Source organism: Bombina bombina, chromosome 6, assembly GCF_027579735.1.
Source record: "Bombina bombina isolate aBomBom1 chromosome 6, aBomBom1.pri, whole genome shotgun sequence".
Classification (NCBI taxonomy): Eukaryota; Metazoa; Chordata; class Amphibia; order Anura; family Bombinatoridae; genus Bombina; species Bombina bombina.
Genome location: NC_069504.1, coordinates 11,457,623 through 11,483,562, shown reverse-complemented (window position 1 = coordinate 11,483,562; position 25,940 = coordinate 11,457,623). Strand labels below are relative to the sequence as shown.

General features: G+C 39.8%; 1 protein-coding gene across 1 annotated transcript in view; it reads left to right on the top strand.

The window, feature by feature from the left end:
• Positions 1 to 18,128: 18,128 nt before the first annotated feature.
• Positions 18,129 to 25,940, top strand: part of LOC128664946 (kininogen-1-like) — a 93,555-nt gene continuing 85,743 nt past the window's right edge. The window contains exon 1 of the mRNA XM_053719737.1: positions 18,129 to 18,398. The gene's annotated coding sequence lies outside the window, so the exon portion shown is untranslated. The remainder of the gene's footprint in view (positions 18,399 to 25,940) is intronic.

Here is a 25,940-nt window from a genome sequence, read left to right as displayed (position 1 = left end):
CAGTATACAGAACTCAGCCAGACCTACCTGAATATTGTAGGATTTTGGAGATAGACATCCCATCCCCTGCCAGGGATGATATCCCTCAGCAGGACCAAAACATACAAGAAGACATCCCTACTAAGTGACTGCTATATATTGGATATACTTTTTGCTGTCCTTTAATGCTATTTCACAGGAACCAGATAAGTATTGAATGACAAACTTACTGACAAACTTGTTTATTTCCATGTAAAATGTTTTTTTATTTAACACTTACGCCTAGATTTAGAGTTTTGCGGCCAAAGGGGTGCGTTAGCTACATGTGCTTTTTTCTGGCCGCACCTTTTAAATACCGCTGGTATTTAGAGTTCACAGAATGGCTGGGTTTTCAGTGCGTTAGGCTCCAAAAAGGGAGCGTAGAGCATAATTTAACGCCACTGCAACTCTCGATACCAGCGGTGCTTACGGACGCGGCCAGCTTCAAAAACGTGCTCGTGCACGATTCCCCCATAGAAAACAATGGGGCTGTTTGAGCTGAAAAAAAACCTAACACCTGCAAAAAAGCCGCGTTCAGCTCCTAACGCAGCCCCATTGTTTTCTATGGGGAAACACTTCCTACGTCTGCACCTAACACCCTAACATGTACCCCGAGTCTAAACACCCCTAACCTTACACTTATTAACCCCTAATGTGCCGCCCCCGCTATCCCTGACACCTGCATATTTTTTTTAACCCCTAATCTGCCGCTCCGTAAACCGCCGCTACTTACATTATCCCTATGTACCCCTAATCTGCTGCCCCTAACACCGCCGACCCCTATATTATATTAATTAACCCCTAATCTGCCCCCCACAACGTCGCCTCCACCTGCCTACACTTATTAACCACGCCGCTATTATAATAAAGTTATTAACCCCTAATCCGCCTCACTCCCGCCTCAATAACCCTATAATAAATAGTATTAACCCCTAATCTGCCCTCCCTAACATCGCCGACACCTAACTTCAAACATTAACCCCTAATCTGCCGACTGGAGCTCACCGCTATTCTAATAAATGTGTTAACCCCTAAAGCTAATTCTAACCCTAACCCTAACACCCCCCTAAGTTAAATATAATTTTTATCTAACGAAATAAATTAACTATTATTAAATAACTTATTCCTATTTAAAGCTAAATACTTACCTGTAAAATAAACCCTAATATAGCTACAATATAAATTATAATTATATTGTAGCTATTTTAGGATTAATATTTATTTTACAGGCAACTTTGTAATTATATTAACCAGGTACAATAGCTATTAAATAGTTAATAACTATTTAATAGTTACCTAGTTAAAATAATTACAAAATTACCTGTAAAATAAATCCTAACCTAAGTTACAATTAAACCTAACACTACACTATCAATAAATAAATTAAATAAACTACCTACAATTATCTACAATTAAACCTAACACTACACTATCAATAAATAAATTAAATACAATTCCTACAAATAAATACAATTAAATAAACTAACTAAAGTACAAAAAATAAAAAAGAACTAAGTTACAAAAAATAAAAAAATATTTACAAACATTAGAAAAAAATTAAAACAATTTTAAACTAATTACACCTACTCTAAGCCCCCTAATAAAATAACAAAGACCCCCAAAATAAAAAAAATGCTCTACCCTATTCTAAATTACAAAAGTCCAAAGCTCTTTTACCTTACCAGCCCTTAAAAGGACCTTTTGTGGGGCATGCCCCAAAGAATTCAGCTCTTTTGCCTGTAAAAAAAAACATGCAATACCCCCCCCAACATTACAACCCACCACCCACATACCCCTAATCTAACCCAAACCCCCCTTAAATAAACCTAACACTAAGCCCCTGAAGATCTTCCTACCTTGTCTTCACCATGCCAGGTATCACCGATCGTTCCAGGCTCCAAAATCTTCATCCAAGCCCAAGCGGGGGCTAGACATCCATCATCCGGCGGCTGAAGAGGTCCAGAAGAGTCTCCAAAGTCTTCATCCTATCCGAGAAGAAGAGGCGATCCGGACCGGCAACCATCTTGATCCAGGCGGCATCTTCTATCTTCATCCGATGACGAGCGGCTCCATCTTGAAGACCTCCACCGCGGACCCATCTTCTTCTTCCGACGACTTCCCGACGAATGACGGTTCCTTTAAGGGACGTCATCCAAGATGGCGTCCCTCGAATTCCGATTGGCTGATAGGATTCTATCAGCCAATCGGAATTAAGGTAGGAAAATTCTGATTGGCTGAGGGAATCAGCCAATCAGAATCAAGTTCAATCCGATTGGCTGATCCGATCAGCCAATCAGATTGAGCTCGAATTCTATTGTTCCGATCAGCCAATAGAATGCGAGCTCAATCTGATTGGATGATCGGATCAGCCAATCGGATTGAACTTGATTCTGATTGGCTGATTCCATCAGCCAATCAGAATTTTCCTACCTTAATTCTGATTGGCTGATAGAATCCTATCAGCCAATCGGAATTCGAGGGATGCCATCTTGGATGACGTCCCTTAAAGGAACCGTCACTCGTCGGGAAGTCGTCGGTAGAAGAAGATGGGTCCGCGGTGGAGGTCTTCAATATGGAGCCGGTCGTCATCGGATGAAGATAGAAGATGCCGCTTGGATCAAGATGGTTGCCGGACCGGATCGCCTCTTCTTCCCATATAGGATGAAGACTTTGGAGCCTCTTCTGGACCTCTTCAGCCACCGGATGATGGATGTCTAGCCCCCGCTTGGGCTTGGATGAAGATTTCAGAACCTGGAACGATCGGTGATACCTGGCATGGTGAAGACAAGGTAGGAAGATCTTCAGGGGCTTAGTGTTAGGTTTATTTAAGGGGGGTTTGGGTTAGATTAGGGGTATGTGGGTGGTGGGTTGTAATGTTGGGGGGGGTATTGTATGGTTTTTTTTACAGGCAAAAGAGCTGAATTATTTGGGGCATGCCCCACAAAAGGTCCTTTTAAGGGCTGGTAAGGTAAAAGAGCTTTGAACTTTTGTAATTTAGAATAGGGTAGGGCATTTTTTTATTTTGGGGGTCTTTGTAATTTTATTAGGGGGCTTAGAGTAGGTTTAATTAGTTTAAAATTGTTGTAATTTTTTTCTAATGTTTGTAAATATTTTTTAATTTTTTGTAACTTAGTTCTTTTTTATTTTTTGTACTTTAGTTAGTTTATTTAATTGTATTTATTTGTAGGAATTGTATTTAATTTATTTATTGATAGTGTAGTGTTAGGTTTAATTGTAGATAATTGTAGGTAGTTTATTTAATTTATTTATTGATAGTGTAGTGTTAGGTTTAATTGTAACTTAGGTTAGGATTTATTTTACAGGTAATCTTGTAATTATTTTAACTAGGTAACTATTAAATAGTTCTTAACTATTTAATAGCTATTGTACCTGGTTAAAATAATTACAAAGTTACCTGTAAAATAAATATTAATCCTACAATAGCTACAATATAATTATAATTTATATTGTAGCTATATTAGGGTTTATTTTACAGGTAAGTATTTATCTTTAAATAGGAATAATTTATCTAATAAGAGTTAATTTATTTTGTTAGAATAAAATTATATTTAACTTAGGGGGGTGTTAGGGTTAGGGTTAGAATTAGCTTTAGGGGTTAAAAAATTTATTAGAATAGTGGTGAGCTCCGGTCGGCAGATTAGGGGTTAATGTTTGAAGTTAGGTGTCGGCGATGTTAGGGAGGGCAGATTAGGGGTTAATACTATTTATTATAGGGTTATTGAGGCGGGAGTGAGGCGGATTAGGGGTTAATAACTTTATTATAGTAGCGGTGCGGTCCGCTCGGCAGATTAGGGGTTAATAAGTGTATGTAGGTGGTGGCGACGTTGTGGGGGGCAGATTAGGGGTTAATAAATATAATAGAGGGGTCGGCGGTGTTAGGGGCAGCAGATTAGGGGTACATAAGGATAACGTAGGTGGCGGCGCTTTGCGGTCGGCAGATTAGGGGTTAATTATTGTAGGTAGCTGGCGGCGACGTTGTGGGGGGCAGATTAGAGGTTAATAAATATAATATAGGGGTCGGCGGTGTTAGGGGCAGCAGATTAGGGGTACATAAGTATAACGTAGGTGGCGGTTGGCAGATTAGGGGTTAAAAAAATTTAATCGATTGGCGACGATGTGGGGGGCCTCGGTTTAGGGGTACATAGGTAGTTTATGGGTGTTAGTGTACTGTAGAGCACAGTAGTTAAGAGCTTTATGAACCGGCGTTAGCCCAAAAAGCTCTTAACTACTGACTTTTTTCTGCGGCTGGAGTTTGGTCGTTTCTAACGCTCAATTCAACCACGACTCTAAATACCGGCGTTAGAAAGATCCCATTGAAAAGATAGGATACGCAATTGACGTAAGGGGATCTGCGGTATGGAAAAGTCACGGCTGGAAAGTGAGCGTTAGACCCTTTCCTGACTGACTCCAAATACCAGAGGGCGGTAAAAACCAGCGTTAGGAGCCTCTAACGCTGGTTTTCACGGCTACCGCCGAACTCTAAATCTAGGCGTATGTTTATTGAGGGTTTGTTTGATGGGTGACACCTATGTCTATGTGGCTGGAGGGAAATTATGACACATCCAAGAGATTTTGTAAGATTAACACACAGGACCACATCTACATCCACGTAGGCGGCTACGTCAGAAAAGGCGTTGATCAGAACATCAAACACCAGTTTTTCCAATGTACATAGAAAACCCAACATTAGCTGGGGAATCTACAAGATGTAGAACTATGTGGGTTAACATTCGGCTATCTTAGCACGTTGCCGCACACTTGCATATCTCACCAGCCAAGGCCACGGATTATAGCTTTTACCATAAACAAGACTCTCACTCAAAGCTACCTGTAGTTGCCATGTGTTAACCCCTCTCTCCCTCCCTACCCCTTCTACTGACCCCCTACCTCTTCTTAGCCCCCCCTTTTTTTCTCTCCTCCCTCTCTCCCTCCATCATACAAAAATGGTTACCCTAGTCAACGCTTATTTTCCAAATCAACAGCAAAACAAATTTATGACTATACTCACTAATAAAATATTGGAACTTCGTAAGGGGGTGCTGATTTTGGGAGGGGATTTTAATTTTCCCCTTGATCCTGTATTGGATACGTCTAGGACAACAGCCTCTATCCCCAAAAAAATGATTAAACAATGTAATTCTAGACTTGAGGAGCTAGCGGTTCATGATACATGACGCACCCTATACCCCATCAAACGGGACTATACATTTTTCTCACATCCACATGATTTGTTCACAAGAATTGACTACATATTCACAGACCAATCTACTTTAGCTTGGATCACGAGCACTCAGACACTTCCCATGACGTGGTCTGATCATGCCCCAGTTATTTGTAAAATTAAATAGCCCACCGTACCGGAGAAACCTTTTATATGGAGATTTGATAACTTCATGATTAATAATCAAGTAATAAAAACCCAAATAGAGAACACACTTTTAGAATATTTTCAAAATAATGACTGCGGAGAGTTACTGGAACACGTAGTGTGGGAGGCACACAAGTGCATCCTTAGGGGTGAATTAATCAAACGGAAGGCCTTACAATCCAAACAAGTAAGAATTAAATATACATCCCTTCTCACTAAAATACATGATCTAGAAATTAAACATAAAAAAACGCCCGCAGACACCCCAGTTAGGTTAGAGCTTCAACTGGCCAGGAAGGAGATACAAGATCTGCATTCAGCAGAACACCAGAAAATGGCCTTAAAATTACAGCAGAAATATTTTGAATTCGGAGATAAACCCAGCAAACTCTTGGCGAGAGCCATTAAGAGGAAGCAATTAAAGTCCCATGTTCACTCGATTATAAACCGAAACAATCAAACATGCACAGCCCAGCAATCGCGGAAGTGCTGAGATCGTATTACCATGACCTGTATAACCTACAAGACAGAGTAAACCTCTCAGGAAAAAAAGATAAAGTTCTGTCCCTGTCTGATATTGACTTGTATCTAAATTCTCTGACACTCCCGTCATTGTCCCGGGAGGAGAGGGAGGAACTAGACGCGTGTATCTCAACAGAAGAAGTAACTAATACTATAGATAATCTACCGGTCGGTAAAAGCCCTGGCCCAGATGGTTTTAGAGCCAAATATTACAAATTGTTCAAAACCATTCTGTCACCAAACCTAGCTTCACTGTTTAATATGATAGGGGACACCCAGGGATTTCCCCCTTCTATGCTCTTGGCGCACATCACTACTATTCCAAAACCTGGGAAACCGGCAGACCGTCCAATATCCCTCCTCAATGTGGACTTAAAATGTTTTGCAAAAATACTCTCGTCCAGATTGAACACATTTTTGCAACAACTAATATCCCCCAATCAGGTGGGATTTGTCCATGGCCGGGAGGCCAGGGATAATACCATAAAAGCTTCTCTTTTAGTGAATTATGCACAGTACAACAATATCCCGTCCATACTTGTGTCAACTGATGCTGAGAAGGCTTTCGAGAGGGTAAGCTGGCCCTTTCTCAAGGCTGCCCTGTTGAAAATGAACTTCGGACATCACTTTATACATAAGGTTTTCTCCCTTTATACAGAATCCACAGCACAGGTTAAAATGAACAATAGTCTATCAGAACCCTTTAGAATAACTAACGGCATGCGACAGGGATGCCCCTTATCATCGCTGTTGTTTGCCCTTATGATTGAGGTGCTGGCCCAGAAAATATACGGGATAATCAGAAAATCTCGGGAATTAAATAAGGAGACCAGGAGCATAAATTATCACTCTATGCGGACGATGTCCTACTCTCAGTCACAAACCCCCTGGCTTCGCTCCCGGAGATTCTTAGAGAATTTGAGGAATATGGCAAAGTGTCCAATTTCCACCTAAACCAAACAAAATTGGAACTCTTAATCATAAACCTCCCCCAGTTGGATCTATGCCAACTCTCAGATATCTGTAATTTAACGATAAAAACTCGCACACTTAAATACTTAGGGATCAATCTCACTCCAACTGCTAATACTCTTTTTGAAGCCAACTATACCCATCTATTGTCATCAATAACTGGCAATCTCTCATCATGGAAGAATAAAAAGGTCTCATGGTTGGGTAGAATTGGCATAATAAAAATGAACATCCTCCCCCGCATTTTATACTATTTGCAGACTCTCCCGATTCCCTTCCCAGCCCCATACTTACTAAAATTGCAAGGAAGAATGGAAGAATTTATTGGGGAGGGATCAGACCACATATTTCTAGACACACTCTCTATCTTCTGAAGGAGAGGGGCGGACTGGGTGTCCCAAACCTTTTACTATACAAGAAAGCTATAAACCTTCAACACTAGGTCAAATGGAGTGTTAACTTGAGGGACAAGACATGGGTCCAAATGGGCGGTACACTTCTGGGAACACAGACATTGGGGTCCCTGGGGTGGATATCTAACAAAAATAGCCCTAACATAATTAGCGCTTACCCATTTCTGTGGGAATTTTTCTTGCAATGGGATAAAATGCTTATAGAACACCCACATATATCCTCTAACCCATCACCCCTGACGCCATTAGTTCAGTACCCAGATATCCCGTTCACAAAAACACAACAGGTGACCCTGGATAAAACGAAAATTGTCAAGACAATGTTTTACCGACTATTGACGGACGGGAAACTTAGAAAACCAGAGGAATTAGAAAGCTCTGGTCTCGGCATCTCATGGTTCTTCCATAGGCAACTACAACACTACTTATCCTCGTACGAAAGACCAGAAAACATAACCAGACAGCTGACAATGTTAGAAACACTTTGCTTATTGCCCTGCTCCCTGAAACACTTAATCTCTATAATGTATCGCCTGCTGACGTCACACAAAGATACACCTATACCTTCGTACATACGACAGTGGAATCGGGAATTAGTTCCTGCTCCAACAGACAAAGAGTGGCAAAAAATCTTACATGATCACACTAAGGCATCGGTCTCAGCAAGGACACTTGAATCTAACTATAAGTATTTATCCCGCTGGTACTTTACACCTGATAAGATGAAAAAAATATATAAGAAATCGGACGGAAGGTGTTGGAGGGGCTGTGGAGAACCCGGCACGATCCTCCACATTTGGTGGAATTGTGAGATAATAAAACCTTTCTGGCAGTTAGTCCTAGATATGATAGATTCCAAATTCAACGTCGCATTAAATAGGAATCCTGACCTCCTACTCTTCCATGGTCTCCCTAGACTAGCAGATAAACCTAAAAAACACCTACTATACATAATGCTTAATAGCGCTAAATCCCTTATCCCTTAGAACTGGAAAACTGACAAAATCTCACAGATCTCAGAATGGGAATCTCAAGTATACAGATACCTGACACTGGAGAGATTTTGATATTTGAGAGAGGACAGAATAGACATCCATGAATGCATGCTGGAATTATGGAGACTGTGTGATACCCTACTCCCCATAACCTACCTTTTCTATTGAACTGGCTGTTCAGGCTAATATCCCCACTCTGTTTACCCTCCCCCCCCTCCCTTTTTTTTCTTCTGGATAATCTTTCCCTTTCTCTACATCCTTCACTTCTTTAACGCTATCCCTGATTTACTGTCCTGCATCAAGGGTTTGTTGCATGTAAAGTTTTAAGAATGCTGTCTTGGTGTGCGTTGAAACACCTGTAATGTATTGCTAGCAAGTGTTAAAATATTATAGCTTGTTTACTAGAGTACTCAGACCACTAAATGAACAATGATGGGAGACAATAATCAAACTCAGATTTATGTTAAGCCACTAACTGAACATGTGGAGATGCATTATGTGACAAGTGTTAAATATATATATTATATCCACAGGAGTTTGGACGATAAGCATTTAGGCTATAACTCCCCTTGTTTTAAAAATGCATATGATGTCTGAGAGCATTCAACATGTGGCACTCGCTGACTTTGTATTTCTATTTTTGTGTACACTTTGAAAGCATGTATTGTTTACAAGATAACCAAATAAAGCTTTTTTATCAGTGTTTTGATAATAGACAATATTTGAAATCCTTTGAAGCTATTTCCAGAGAGTTCAATATACCTAATAGATAAGACATTTTATACAAGGGCTAATGACACAGAATTTGGAAACCCTGGAAGGGAATAAAATAGCGTCATATATTAGCATATACAAAACCGGAAACCATAACATATCCCTACTATATAAAACCATGTTGGCAAAACAAGGCCAATTAATCCTGGATAAATTAGTTGAGACATGGAGAATAAGGTATAGGGATGTGCCTATAGACACCATTAAATCAAGCTATAAATGGACCCAGAAGGCAAATATATCGGTAACATGGAAAGAGTGAATCTATCAGGAGCTGGTCATTGTGCTAAATGCAATAACCCAGTGGCAGATTTAGTACATTGCTTCTGGTCCTGCCCTAAGATTTTGCAGTTATGGGTTAAGGTAGAATATTGGCTCATTCACAAGTTAGAAGGTAGGTTTAAACTTAAATCCAGAGATATCTTCTTTCTTCTACGAGAAAACCCAAATAGAGTAAACACTAACTTAATAAATACTGCAATCATGGTAGGTCGCAGTTTGATTTTAAAGAACTGGAAAAATAAGGCAGCCCCATCAATAGAGAGTTTTTCACAGTCTATGTATCATCAACTACTTTTTGAACAATTCAATATATTACCTATACATAATAAGAAAGTTATGTGTTTTTTTTTTCAAAATGGCTGAGGGTTATCTTATCCTATTCTACATTAACACAATTCTTATTAACATCCCAATACCACAAAACGGAATATTTTCAACAATTAATTCTACGGAACATTTTTCCGTCTGAATGGTACTGGTGTTTGTAGATATAGGAAACGGTAATAAGGGCCGGAAGGGGAGACTGGGTAGAGAGGGGAAGAATTTGCTTATGTGTTTTAGTGAGGATGTATATATAAAATATAAAATATTCCAACAATGGACATGGATTCTCCCTAAGGGAATAGATTTAAAAAAAACAAACAAGGAGGAAAAATGTTTAGAAAATGGATAGGTGAATAGTTTAATATTTTCTCTGCTTTTGCCAAAGAAGGTACTTTTGTGTTGTATGGTATAAAGTTTAAAGTGTTTCTCCGTAACCCAATGTTATTTTGTGTTGTCCTTCCTTCTTAACACATCCTGCGTGGTGTGAAGTATCTATTTCTGATGTTTTTGTACCTATTGTTGGATATATATATATATAAAAAAGAAAGGTTCCTCTTATGTTCTTTCTCTAGTTGGTTGATATCAGTCCATAACTGTGTTGTCTTTTTACATACCATTGTCTGATAGACTGCTTTTTCTCTAATTAAGAGTCCTTTAATATAAGTTTTGTAGTATCAATGTTAATATTCCAACACTCCCTCATAGCTTTTAGTATATTGTCTTTAATAGTCAGTTTGGCCAGCAAGAGCGGATCATAGGTCCACATTTTAGAGGGGGTCCCATATAAGGGGCCTCTCAGTTCCGTTAGCACTATCAAATGGTCAGACCAGACACAGCTATGAGCCCCATTTATCAAGCCGAATGGAGCTTGGGGGCCCGTGTTTCTGGCGAGCCTGCAAGCTCGCCAGAAACAGCAGTTATAAAGCAGCGGTCTAAAGACCGCTGCTCCATAACCCTGTCTGCCTGCTCTGATACCATATCAAATCCAATACCATATCCTGGCTCAAATGTATATATATAATCTAGTTTTGAGTAGCTCTTGTGAGCTGTTGAGTAGTGTAGTCTGTAGTGTTTCCATATAATGTTGTCCAGGAATCTAAAATATTGAGTGATGATAAGTTGTCCCCAATATCCTTAATTGCTCTATTATGGCGAAGTTGAGGAGTGTTTAGTTTTTTGTTGGCATAAGGTAAGTTGGGAGTCATGGAGAAATTAAAGTCTCCTGCAAGAAATATACATATCTAAGACCATGTAGTCAGCAGGTGGGTAACATGTCAAAAAAATCTGTCTTGTTTGTCATTGGGAGCATAGATATTACATAATAAAACCTCAGTGCTCGGTATTCGGCGTTTAACTATTAAGTATCTACCGCAGAGTCTTCAAGTACATTATCTGTCACAAAGTTGAGTGAAGAATGTATTAGAATAGACACTCCTCTTTTTTCAGTTATATTTGTGGCATGAAAATGTTGGGTAAAGTGTCTGGTCCAATATTTTGGGATGTGTCCTTTGGTGAAATGAATTTCTTGTAGAAAGATCACATTAGCCTGTGAATTGCGATATTGTGTCATTGCTTTTCTCCTTTTCAAATCAGAATTTAGCCCTCTCACATTGTGAGATATCAATTTAATACTATTGCCTACCATCTATAAAGGTAAATAGTTATAAATATAATTCACCTGATGTAGTATCTGTGTAGTACCTTGTGGAGAAGGTCGCCCTTGCTATGTAAGTTCTATATTTTTTATATCTAAGTTATCTTGTCATTTCTTGTTGTAAATGAGATGGTACTCACCCAACAGCCCTCTGCTCCAGGTCCATCTGAGTACCTGTACTCAGCCAGATGCAAGTACTATTGAACAACAATAACTATGAACAAAAATAAAAATAAATTGTTAATTAACATGTAAACACATAATATTTGGTTAAGGATTGCATTCCCATGTGTTGTCATTAGTAATTGTGATGCACTATATATATACAGTATATATATATATATATATATATATATATATATATACTGTATATATATGACCATAGGAGAGCACTCTCACTTAATGTCACAACAGCCAGGGTGCTAGTAGAAAATGAATATGACAAAAAACTTGCACTCGCTGGTCTTTTTTCAAAAAAACTCTTTTACTGTGAAAAGTAGTAACGTTTCGGGGACAAAGTATCCCCTTCCTCAGACACAGTGTATAAACATTTCAAACAATTTATAGTGCAAACATATCAACACCCCACCCCCAATTAGGACCAAAAAAACGTCAAATGGTAGTCATAGTAACCACCCTGTCACATAGTAAACAAACAATGTGCATATCATTATACCAAAAATCTGTCTGAGCTTGGTGAAAAGTGAATAAAAGTGACATGTTAGGGGTAAGCAGAATTGCACAGATATGGAACCTCAAAGTAGACATCTAGAGGCTATGCTTTACTATGATGGCACATCGCTGGTTGGATCCACCCATCTAACTCGCCCTTCTGATTGGGCAGGACTCCCTGGTGAATACACTATGTCATTGAATGGTGCGTTACCATTGTAACGCAGACGCCGATCTCTGTATGGACCCTGAATACACGTGACGTACCTCCCTTTGCCGCCCAGTGTGAGTGTTGATATGGCGTGCCACAGTCTGGCCCAGTAAGTTAGTATTTACATGTATTTATGTTTTAACGTATGTATCTATTTATATTATCGATATATAATTTGGGAGCTAATCCTGCATACCTGGTTTAATAATTGGGTAAGTACCAGGTTCAAAGTACATTTTTACATCGCTCTGTATAGGTTCTTTAGTTTATTAAGGCACACTATTTGCAAGCTGCGGTCAAAGTTAGACACGCTCTGCACTTTTCTGAACACTTGATTTTTTGTTAATTTGTGCATTCCGGCCTTTAAACTAAATACAGTCCATACTTTCACCCATATCTCTACATTGAGGTTCCATATCTGTGCAATTCTGGTTACCCCTAACATGTCACATTTATTCACTTTTCACCAAGCTCAGACAGATTTTTGGTATAATGATGTGCACATTCGGCTAGATTTAGAGTTTTGTTGGTAAAGACCCGCGTAGCTAACGCCGCTTTTTTTCCCAACGCACCCTTAAGACAACGCTGGTATTTAGAGTTGTCTGAAGGGCTGCGTTAGGCTCCAAAAAGGGTGCATTGAGCCTAATGTACCGCCACTTCAACCCTCAATACCAGCGTTGCTTACGGTAGCAGTAAGCAGCTAAAACGTGCACGATACCCCATAGGAAACAATGGAGCAGTTTGGGATGAAAAAAACCCTGCAAAAAAGCAGCGTTCAGCTCCCAACGCAGCCCCATTGCTTCCTATTGGGAAACACTTTCTAAGTCTACACCTAACACCCTAACATGAACCCTGAGTCTAAACACCCCTAACCTTACACTTATTAACCTCTAATCTGCCGCCCCCGCTATCGCTGATACCTGCATTATATTATTAACCCCTAATCTGCCGCTCTGTACACCGCCGCAACCTACATTATACCTATGTACCCCTAATCTGCTGCCCCTAACATCGCCGACCCCTATATTATATTTATTAACCCCTAATCTGCCCCCCCCAACGTCGCCGCTACCTTACCTACACTTATTAACCCCAAATCTGCTGACCGGACCTCGCCGCTACTCTAATAAATGTATTAACCCCTAAAGCTAAGTCTAACCCTAACCCTAACACCCCCCTAAATTCAAGTTCTATCCGATTAGCTGATCCAATCAGCCAATCAGATTGAGCTCGCATTCTATTGGCTGATCGGAACAGCCAATAGAATGCAAGCTCAATCTGATTGGCTGATTGGATCAGCCAATCAGATTTTTCCTACCTTAATTCCGATTGGCTGATAGAATCCTATCAGCCAATCGGAATTGGAGGGACGCCATCTTGGATGACGTCATTTAAAGGAACCTTCATTCGGCGAGTAGGCGTCGGTTGAAGAGGATGGATCCGCGTCGGCTGGAAGAAGATCGCTCCGCTCCGGATGGATAAAGATAGAAGATGCCGCTTGGATGAAGATGTCTGCCGGTCCGGATGTCCTCTTCTGCCCGAAAAGGATGATGACTTCTGCCGCTCCGGATGCCCTCTTTTGGTCCATCGGTGCCCGGCTGGGTGAACATGACTCAAGGTAGGGAGATCTTCAGGGGGGGTAGTGTTATGTTTATTTAAGGGGGGTTTGGGTTAGAGTAGGGGTATGTGGGTGGTGGGTTTTAATGTTGGGGGGGGGTTGTATTTTTTTACAGGCAAAAAGCCCTTTTAAGGGCTGGTAAAAGAGCTGGTTACTTTTTAATTTAGAATAGGGTAGGGACCTTTATTATTTTGGGGGGCTTTTTTATTTTATTAGGGGGCTTAGAGTAAGTGTAATTAGCCTAATATTCTTGTAATCTTTTTTTATTTTTTTGTAATTTAGTGTTTGTTTTTTTTGTAATTTAGTTTAGTTTATTTAATTGAATGTAATTGTAGGTAATTTATTTAATTAATATATTGATAGTGTAGTGTTAGGTTTAATTGTAACTTAGGTTAGGATTTATTTTACAGGTAATGTTGTAATTATTTTAACTAGGTAGCTATTAAATAGTTATTAACTATTTAATAGCTATTGTACCTAGTTAAAATAAATACAAAGTTGCCTGTAAAATAAATATAAATCCTAAAATAGCTACAATATAATTATTCTTTATATTGTAGCTATATTAGGGTTTATTTTACAGGTAAGTTTTTAGTTTTAAATAGGAAGACTTTAGTTAATAAGAGTTAATTTATTTTGTTAGATTAAAATTATATTTAATTTAGGGGGGTGTTAGGGTTAGGGTTAGACTTAGCTTTAGGGGTTAATACATTTATTATAGTGACTGGCGACGAGGTCCGGTCGGCAGATTAGGGGTTAATAAGTGTAGGTAAGGTAGCGGCGACGTTGGGGGGGGGCAGATTAGGGATTAGTAAATATTATGTAGGTGTCGGCGATGTTAGGGGCAGCAGATTAGGGGTTCATAGGGATAATGTAGGTGGCGGAGGTGTGTGGTCGGCAGATTAGGGGTTACAAATATTTATTATAGTGGGGGGCCTCGGTTTAGGGGTACACAGGTAGTTTATGGGTGTTAGTGTACTTTAGAGCAGAGTAGTTAAGAGCTTTATAAACCGGCGTTAGCCCAGAAAGCTCTTAACTACTGACTTTTTTCTGCGGCTGGAGTCTTGTCGGTAGAGGCTCTACCGCTCACTTCAGCCAAGACTCTAAATACCAGCGTTAGGCAGATCCCATTGAAAAGATAGGATACGCAATTGGCGTAAGGGGATCAGCGGTATGGAAAAGTCGCGGCTTGAAAGTGAGCGTTAGACCCTTTCCTGTCTGACTCTAAATACCAGCCTCCGGCCAAAACCAGCGTTAGGACCCCTTAACGCTGCTTTTAATGGCTAACGCAGAACTCTAAATCTAGGCCAATGTTTGTTTACTATGTGACAGGGTGGTTACTATGACTACCATTGGCGGTGGGGTTTTGATATGTATGCACTATAAATTGTTTGGAATGTTTATACACTGTGTCTGAGGAAGGGGATACTTTGTCCCTGAAACGTTACTACTTTTCACAGTAAAGGAGTTTTTTTTTTAAAAAGACTAGCGAGTGCTAGCATATATATATATATATATATATATATATATAAATAAATGTGTCATCTGATCATTTTGTCGTAAAATCATACTAATTGTATTCTAAATTGTCATAAGTCACTAAGTCAGAAAGTATCTTTAATTCTTAGCTGTGTGAATCATGTATCTTAAGACAAATATGTCTCCAGTTAACATAGAAGATTTTCAACCTCTTGACTGCCTCTGCTCTCTTAGCATTAGTCCAACTCTCAGAGCAGAATTAGTAGTGGTAAAGGGATAACTCCCAGGGTAGAGTTTATGTTTTTTGTTGTTTTTTTGGCCACTTTAGTCCATCTTGATCGCTGGGGTTTCATAGGTAACTTCTTTGGTTCTATATCGGTTGTTATTGAATGTTGAGGTAGTCCCTCTGGTATTTCCAATCCTAGAAATTCACATACATCTGGGATCTCGTGATGTCCCTTGATGGTTAGAGCTCTACTGTTCTTGTGAACATATAGTGCAAAGGAGAGAAACTCCATATGTAGGCTATATCATGTTTCCTCGATATTGTCGTGATAGGTTTTAATGCACTTTGTCTCTGAAGAGTTCGGAGACAGAGGTCTTGAAAAAATTGTATAATGTTTCCTTGGAACTTGAACGTAGGGTTCTTTTTAGCAGCTAATATCTCATATCTATCTCTAGATGTCAACAGGGAGGTGTGCCATCTTTTGGTTTTGGCCTGAGGGCCCGATGTGCCCTCTCTATTTGAATTTCTGTATTTTCAGCTTCACCTTTAACTGTGCGAAACAGCTGTTGCAGTTAATCAGATAGGTCTTTGGATGAGATGGGATCTCTGGGATCCCTTTAAGGTGGATATTACTACGCCTACTCTTGTTCTCCAGATCCTCGAATCTATCGAGGACATCTCATTTAGGGTATCTTTTTACTCAAGAGATTCCACTCTGGAGTCTGTGATGTCTCGTTTGATATCATTCAGGCTATTAGTTCCTGTGGTTTGCATGTTGTCAATTTTTCCCCATCATTTTTCAAAACTGGAATTTATGTCTTTTTTAGACACAAACTGCTTCAGATCTGCTTTAGTGGCAGGGGCCCTGTCTTCCTTTGAGGGTTGTGAGTCACTGTCAAGTTCCAAATCTTCCATATCTTCCTGACTCTTTAAGTCTTGTGATTTATCTATATGAGCCGGTTTGAAGTACATGTTGACAGATGTTGATTTGGCGCTTCTGACCATTTTCCCTATCTTCCTGGCGGACATATTGTACGGTTAATAACAATGATTTGTGGGAACTCAATTAAGAGCTAAACTATGTGGATTTGTTGAATTATAACCTGCGATATAGCTAGATCTGAGAAGTATATTTCTCTCCAAATATATATATTTCAAGCGGTGGTGGTCACTCTTATAAAATCAGTAGGCACACTTAGGTGATGTTTTATTTTCCTGAATGCAATATATTGCAGAGTATAGCCAAGTCGTCTTAATTTCATATATGAGATGATATATGTATAAAGTCTCTCAGCAAGTCAGAGGAAAATAAAACAGCTTAGTTCAGTGGCAGGAATAGTCCTTCTTTCATGACACTGTGTTATCACAGAAACAGTTCTTTATGATATTGGAGATTATGTTTATTATAGGATTATGGGAACCTGTGCTGCTTGTATATTACATCAAGTAATAGGCATGCGCAGCTCTCATCTGATGTGTAATAATCATCTTATTCACACTGCAGTATTTAGGGCCAATATAATTAAAACCACCTTTATTTAGCCAGTCTCTGTTTCTCCTTCCCCCATATTGTGGTGTATAAATGTTCCTCTCACAAGAGGTTCCTGTATTTTGCGCCCTACGCAGAAGTGCATTTCCGAATAACACGGGGAGCCTTGTGTTGCTGTACTCACTGCATATCTGTTTTGGTGCCTTGTATGTCCTGTACAAAAGCTTTTCTAGGATTTTGGCTAAAAAATCAGCTGCAAGCCAAGTGGATGCTCAGAAGCGCAGGAGCTGGCCGTGTGGCGTTGTTTGCTCGGTGGTCCAATCACGTGATCAGTATTGCTGTTTCTTGTTACAGTATTTCGGATCTTCAAAATACTGTTATCGCCCAAAACCTTCAATCTCTAGGGTCGCCTGGCTCACATGTCACCGCTGTATATCTTTTTTTGTGCCGGTCAGTGACAGTTTATATTACCATTAACTATGCATCGGTCAGAACTCTCTAGCTATTTGGCCATCTCGGGGCGCCTTCCCCCTCCACCAATTTCAGCTCTTTTAGATTGCTAAGTTTCCGCATAGTCAAATTTTTGTTCAGGCTTACATCAGGATTAAGCCAATGATTAAACCAATTTCTCTTCCATGGAACCTTAATTTGGTTTTAAGAGTTTTGCAGGGTCCTCCTATGCATGATTGGGATATTCAACTTTTGTCTTGGAAGGTTCTGTTTCTTTTGATCATTTCTTCTGCTAGAACAGTTTGTGATTTGTCTGTTCTTTGTTGTTTATCTTGTTGTTCAACAGGATAAGGCAGTTTTGAGAACTAAATATGATTTTGTTTTGCCTAAAGTCATTTCTTCTGACAATATCAATTGGAAGATAAGGCTTATTTGGATGTGGGACAGTCTCCTCCTAAATGTATTACTGCCCAGTCTACTAGGTGTCAGGAATATGTCTTCCAATCATTTATAGAATTACACTTCCCCTTTAAATATTGTTGTCACATGACCAGATTACCATATATAAGGGTCATTCACCATCTTACCTTTGCTAGGTAATTTGATTCATTTGGATAATCTATCTGATGTCTCTCAGCGCTCTCCTAGCCTGCCCTGTTAACTCAGGATTCACAGTAGTTACTCTAACTTACAGTACTCTTCTAATTCTGGCTTCAGACTTACAGGCAAACTCTATCCCGGATCGGATCCATTACACTCACAGCAACGGACTTACTGTTACCGCAGTTCCTAAAGACACAGCCTCCTGGAACACACTCGTTGCATGTGACGTCACTACTCAAGCCGAAAACAATTCAGCAGGGCAGGAGACCAAGTACGGCACAGACCTACAAACTTTGTACAGTAAAGTGTAAATCTTTTACCATCCACTATACACATTGTGTGCATACACTGTGTGCCAAGTTCTCTCCTGAACTATCCTTTGCTTACTGCTTGTTCTTGCTACGCAGCTGCATATCCAATTACCTGTACTGCCGATATTAATTGCTATGCTTGCAAAGACTGTGTGTCTTCCTATAATGCTTAAGCCTCTACTCTAATGTAGTGTTTTTCTCATATGTCAATACTCATCCAGTCGCTACTGCTACTTTCTCCTTTTATATGCAACCATACTGAGATCAATCTCAAGGATATAACTTACTTATATTACTCTACTAGTACATCCAATACATAAACCTTCACCTGGAGTTTATTCAAGTCCTATGTCCTGACTACCATATTCTGTGTATATATATATATATATATATATATATATATTTCCTATTTTGTAAATTCTATTTTTCATCCCTTGACCCTCTGCTGATCACCCTCAGATCAATAAGCTCAATAGGGTTTTAAATACACCATAGTACCCGTGGTTTGGTGTGAGACTGAGCGGAGGTGAAATAGATATATACATATATATATATTTGGGTAATTGCTCTCTTATCATCACACTAGGTCAGTGGCTACTTCCTGTCCTTTTACAAATATAACATTCTTATTTTTTAATAAAACAACTGCACTAGGCAGTATTTTGGGGGTAAAGTTGGCGGGAGTGGGGTGTTGGAAATATATATGTATATGCTTAAATATATATAATGTCAAATAGCCGGTGTCCCAGCACTCCATCCTATGTGTCCAAATAGTGACCTGGGTGCAATCCTCAAATGTCAGATACAAAACGTAGTAATAAAGGAGTGCACTCACAGGATTTTAAATAGTCAGTAAGAATTTTGTAATGTGTGTACATCAAGTGTTATGCGTGAAATGTCATGGTTGACGTTTCAGCTCTTACAATGAGCATTCTTCAAGACTAATTTTAAATCTTAATACCGCTAACCAGCCGTGCTCCCGACGGATATGTCAGATAGGCCAGCACTCTCGTATAATCAATTAACTACTCAGGGTGCTTCCAAAATAGTGTATAATCAATAAAGAACGGATGCACTCTTCAGGATTTTTAAACTGGTCACTTCTTTATTCCAACTGAATAAAGAAGTGACCAATTTAAAAATCCTGTAGAGTGCATTCGTTCTTTATTGATTTTATATATATATATTTCAAATTTGTGGCAAGAGTCCATGAGCTTGTTACTGATGGGATATACATTCCAACCTGGAGGAGGCAAAGTTTCCCAAACCCCAAATGCCTATAAATATGCCTCCCACCTAACTCATACCTCAGTTTAAAAACCTTGCTTCTTTAGGAAGTGGTGAATCACGATGTGCTTGATTCTTCAGTGATAGGCGCTTCTAAGCATATTGAAGCCCAGTTCCTCTCTAAGTGCAGTGTTTGTCTGAGGGATGTGAGGGAGTATTGCCTGATGATACCATGTTGTCACCTATGGGAAATCTTTTCATGAGCCTCTCTGTAAATTTGGTTGCAGGGATTCATTTGCTGCTTCCCTTTACAGATTGACTTTATTTTACTCTACCATTACCTCTGCTGTTATGTTTCAGTACTGGTTTGACTGTCTGCTATATGTGGATGGGTGTCTTATGGTATGTATATATCTATTTGTTTAACCCCTTAACGGCCGAGAACGTGCAGGGTACGTCCTCTAAAAAAAGTCAGTTAACGACCAAGGACGTACCCTGCACGTCCTCGGTCTGGAAAGCAGCTGGAAACGATCCTGCTCACTTCCAGTTGCTTTCCGGTTATTGCAGTGATGGCTAGATATTGAGGCATCCTGCAATAACCTTTTTTAGCCATCCGATGCAGAGAGAGCCACTCTGTGGCCCTCTCTGCACCGGACATCAATGGCTATCTTCATTGGTGGGTGAAAGCCGGTGTGGGAGGCAGGTGGCGGCTATCGATGGCCCTGGTGATGTGGAGGGGGCGGGATCATGGGCAGGGATGACCGGGGAGGCGGGGGCGGGGGCGGGCGTGTGCATGGGGAGGGAGCGGGTGGGAACCGCTACACTACAGCAATATTAATATTAAAAGTGGGTAAAAGGGGAGGGTATATATGTAAAAAAACATCAGTCAGGGGGTGGGGGTTGGTCTGTGGGGGGGAAGCTACACTACAGAAAAAAAATAAGAAACAAAAAAAAACAACTATTTTTTTTGCAAACTGGGTACCCAAGATGGCCCCCAATAAGGCAGAGGGTGAGGGTTAGAGAGCTGTTTGGGGGGGGGATCAGGGAGGTTGGGGCTAAGGGGGGATCCTACACAGCAGCATATGTAAATATGCTAAAAAATATAAAAACAATTCAAAGATACCTTTTTATTTTAGTACTGGCAGACTTTCTGCCAGTACTTAAGATGGCTGGGACAATTGTGGGGTGGGGGAGGGAAGAGAGCTGTTTGGGAGGGATCAGGGGGTGTGATGTGTCAGGTGGGAGGCTGATCTCTACACTAAAGCTAAAATTAACCCTGTAAGCTCCCTACAAACTACCTAATTAACCCCTTCACTGCTAGGCATAATAAATGTGTGATGCGCAGCAGCATTTAGCGGCCTTCTAATTACCAAAAAGCAACGCCAAAGTCATATATGTCTGCTATTTCTGAACAAAGGGGATCCCAGAGAAGCATTTACAACCAATTGTGCCATAATTGCACAAGCTGTTTCTAAATAATTTCAGTGAGAAACCTAAAATTGTGAAAAATGAAACTTTTTTTTAATTTGATCGCATTTGGCGGTGAAATGGTGGCATGAAATATACCAAAATTTGCCTAGATCAATACTTGGGGTTCTCTACTATACAGCACTAAAGCTAAAATGAACCATAGAAGCTTCCTACATGCTCCCTAGTTGACCCCTTCACTGCTGGGCATAATACATGTGTGGTGCTTCTGACTTGATAAAGGAAGGAACTCTTCTGAAAGCTTGTCAACTTATAATATTGCTCAATGCAATACTCTTGTTATTTTGATAAATAATTTCAGTAAGAAACCTAAAGTTTGTGAAAAAATTTGTGAAAAAGTGAACAATTTTTTTATTTGATCGCAATTGGCGGTGAAATGGTGGCATGAAATATACCAAAATGGGCCTAGATCAATACTTTGGGATGTCTTCTATAAAAAAATATATACATGTCAATGGATATTCAGGTATTCCTGACAGATATCAGTGTTCCAATGTAACTAGCGCTAATCTTGAAAAAAAGTGGTTTGGAAATAGCAAAGTGCTACTTGTATTTATGGCCCCATAACTTGCAAAAAAGTAAAGAACATGTAAACATTGGGTATTTCTAAACTCAGGACAAAATTTAGAAACTTTTTAGCATGGGTGTTTTTGGTGGTTGTAGATGTGTAACAGATTTTGGGTGTCAAAATTAGATAAAGTGTGTTTTTTTTCCAATGTTTCCTCATATTTTATAATTTTTTTTTATAGTAAATTATAAGATATGATAAAAATAATGGTATCTTTTGAAAGTCCATTTAATGGCGAGAAAAACGGTATATAATATGTGTGGGTACAGTAAATGAGTAAGAGAAAAATTACAGCTAAACACAAACACTGCAAAAATGTAAAAATAGCCTTGGTCCCAAACGGACAGAAAATGGAAAAGTGCTGTTGTCATTAAGGGGTTAAAAGGACACTCTCAGCTATGGAAGGCACTTTAATTTGTAAAGTTCTTAATGTATATATATATATAATACAAAATAGAGTGCACTCCCACTTAAGCGGCAGCTACCAGGGTGCAAGCGAATATTGAATACAGGATTGAAAAGGCAAATGTCTAATTGTTCACCACTTCCCACACTAGAAGCAGGGTAGTGAATAGACATGGGATGCCCATATCACCAATATCCCAGCATAGTGTTGATCATCTAGTGGATCCTCACAAACCATAATCTCAGCTAGTGCATATAATCTCCTAGGGTATAGAGATGTCATACATGATGGTGAACTAACTAATTTGTAACTATACAAAGTTAAAAACTGTGACACCAGATTGATTTTTGACATGGACAACAATTGGTCCTCCACTTGGAACGATACCAAAACCATAAATTACAGAAAACATTGCCGATCCAACTGATGATTCAGGCCATTGGGGTACAGGGTTTTCAGTTTGTAGATCCATTTGAGTTCAATTTGTAGTAAACGCTGATCTCTATCCCCTCCCTCTTCAGGGGTGGCACGTGGTCAATCAGAATGAACCTCAAATCGCTGACTGTATGTTTCAGTTTCATGAAGTTAAATTAGCTAAATCACAAAAACAAACAAACACTAAATTACAGAAAATAAAAAACAAATTACAAGATCTTTAAACTAATTACACCTAATCTAATAGCCGTCTGGATGAAGACTTCTGCCCGTCTGGAGGACCACTTCTGCCCGTCTGGAGGACCACTTCTGCCAGCTTCGTTGATGACATCTTGCCGCTTGGGTGAAGACTTCGCCCGGTAAGTGAATCTTCGGGGGTTAGTGTTAGGATTTTTTAAGGGTGTATTGGGTGGGTTTTATTTTTAGGTTAGGGCTTTTGGGCAGTAATAGAGCTAAATGCCCTTTTAAGGGCAATGCCCATCCAAATGCCCTTTTCAGGGCAATGGGGATCTTATGTTTTTTTAGTTAGGCTTTTATTTGGGGGGTTGGTTGTGTGGGTGGTGGGTTTTACTGTTGGGGGGATGTTTTTATTTATTTTTCAGGTAAAAGAGCTGATTTCTTTGGTGCAATGCCCCGCAAAAGCCCTTTTAAGGGCTATTGATAGTTTAGTTTAGGCTTGGTTTTTTTTTTTTTTTTGGGGGGGCTTTTTTATTTTGATAGGGCTATTAGATTAGGTGTAATTAGTTTAAAGATCTTGTAATTAGTTTTTTTTTCTGTAATTTAGTGGGTTTTTTTTTGCGAATTAGCTAATTTAATTTAATTTATTTAATTGTATTTAATGTAGGGAATTAATTTAATTGTAGTGTAGTGTTAAGTGTTATTGTAACATAGGTTAGGTTTTATTTTACAGGTCAATTTGTATTTATTTTCGCTAGGTAGTTATTAAATAAATACAAACTTGCCTGTAAAATAAAAATAAACCCTAAGCTAGATACAATGTAACTATTAGTTATATTGTAGCTAGCTTAGGGTTTATTTTATAGGTAAGTATTTTGTTTTAAATAGGAATAATTTAGTTAATTATAGTAATTTTATTTAGATTTATTTAAATTATATTTAAGTTAGGGGGTGTTAGGGTTAGGGTTTGACTTAGGTTTAAAGGGTTAATAAATTTAGAATAGTGGCGGCGAAGTTGGGGACGGCAGATTAGGGGTTAATAAATGTAGTAGGTGGCGGCGATGTTGGGGGCAGTAGATTAGGGGTTAATAAATATAATGTAGGTGGCGACAATGTCAGATTAGGGGTTAATAATATTTAACCCCTCTTTAGGTACAGTTGCTGAAGTCCAGCTTGAACGATCTTCATCCCAGTGGCTCCATCTTCATCCAGACGGCTCCATCTTCATCCATCGAGGGACCGGCATCTTCTTCATCCCTGTGGAGGTGGAGCGGTCAATGTGCAGAGGTGGAGGTCCAGGCGGAGGTCCATCTTCATCCATTGAGGAGGCGGAGGTGTGGAGGTCCTCTTCATGCGATTGTCTGCCGCACACTGAGGATTCAAATGCAAGGTACCCCTTTTATACTGGGGTTAGCATTGCATTCCTTTTAGCTGAAAATTTTAAATCAGCCAATAGGAATTAGAGCTGCTTAAATCCTATTGGCTGATTTAAACACTCAATAAGATTTAAGCAGCTCTAATTCCTATTGGCTGATTAAAATTTTTAAGCCAAGAGTCCATGAGCTTGTTACTGATGGGATATACATTCCAACCTGGAGGAGGCAAAGTTTCCCAAACCCCAAATGCCTATAAATATGCCTCCCACCTAACTCATACCTCAGTTTAAAAACCTTGCTTCTTTAGGAAGTGGTGAATCACGATGTGCTTGATTCTTCAGTGATAGGCGCTTCTAAGCATATTGAAGCCCAGTTCCTCTCTAAGTACAGTGTTTGTCTGAGGGATGTGAGGGAGTATTGCCTGATGATACCATGTTGTCACCTATGGGAAATCTTTTCATGAGCCTCTCTGTAAATTTGGTTGCAGGGATTCATTTGCTGCTTCCCTTTACAGATTGACTTTATTTTACTCTACCATTACCTCTGCTGTTATGTTTCAGTACTGGTTTGACTGTCTGCTATATGTGGATGGGTGTCTTATGGTATGTATATATCTATTTGTTTAACCCCTTAACGGCCGAGAACGTGCAGGGTACGTCCTCTAAAAAAAGTCAGTTAACGACCAAGGACGTACCCTGCACGTCCTCGGTCTGGAAAGCAGCTGGAAACGATCCTGCTCACTTCCAGTTGCTTTCCGGTTATTGCAGTGATGGCTAGATATTGAGGCATCCTGCAATAACCTTTTTTAGCCATCCGATGCAGAGAGAGCCACTCTGTGGCCCTCTCTGCACCGGACATCAATGGCTATCTTCGTTGGTGGGTGAAAGCCGGTGTGGGAGGCAGGTGGCGGCTATCGATGGCCCTGGTGATGTGGAGGGGGCGGGATCATGGGCAGGGATGACCGGGGAGGCGGGGGCGGGGGCGGGCGTGTGCATGGGGAGGGAGCGGGTGGGAACCGCTACACTACAGGAATATTAATATTAAAAGTGGGTAAAAGGGGAGGGTATATATGTAAAAAAACATCAGTCAGGGGGTGGGGGTTGGTCTGTGGGGGGGAAGCTACACTACAGAAAAAAACATAAGAAACAAAAAAAAACAACTATTTTTTTTGCAAACTGGGTACCCAAGATGGCCCCCAATAAGGCAGAGGGTGAGGGTTAGAGAGCTGTTTGGGGGGGGATCAGGGAGGTTGGGGCTAAGGAGGGATCCTACACAGCAGCATATGTAAATATGCTAAAAAAATATAAAAACAATTCAAAGATACCTTTTTATTTTAGTACTGGCAGACTTTCTGCCAGTACTTAAGATGGCTGGGACAATTGTGGGGTGGGGGAGGGAAGAGAGCTGTTTGGGAGGGATCAGGGGGTGTGATGTGTCAGGTGGGAGGCTGATCTCTACACTAAAGCTAAAATTAACCCTGTAAGCTCCCTACAAACTACCTAATTAACCCCTTCACTGCTAGGCATAATAAATGTGTGATGCGCAGCAGCATTTAGCGGCCTTCTAATTACCAAAAAGCAACGCCAAAGTCATATATGTCTGCTATTTCTGAACAAAGGGGATCCCAGAGAAGCATTTACAACCAATTGTGCCATAATTGCACAAGCTGTTTCTAAATAATTTCAGTGAGAAACCTAAAATTGTGAAAAATGAAACTTTTTTTTAATTTGATCGCATTTGGCGGTGAAATGGTGGCATGAAATATACCAAAATTTGCCTAGATCAATACTTGGGGTTCTCTACTATACAGCACTAAAGCTAAAATGAACCATAGAAGCTTCCTACATGCTCCCTAGTTGAC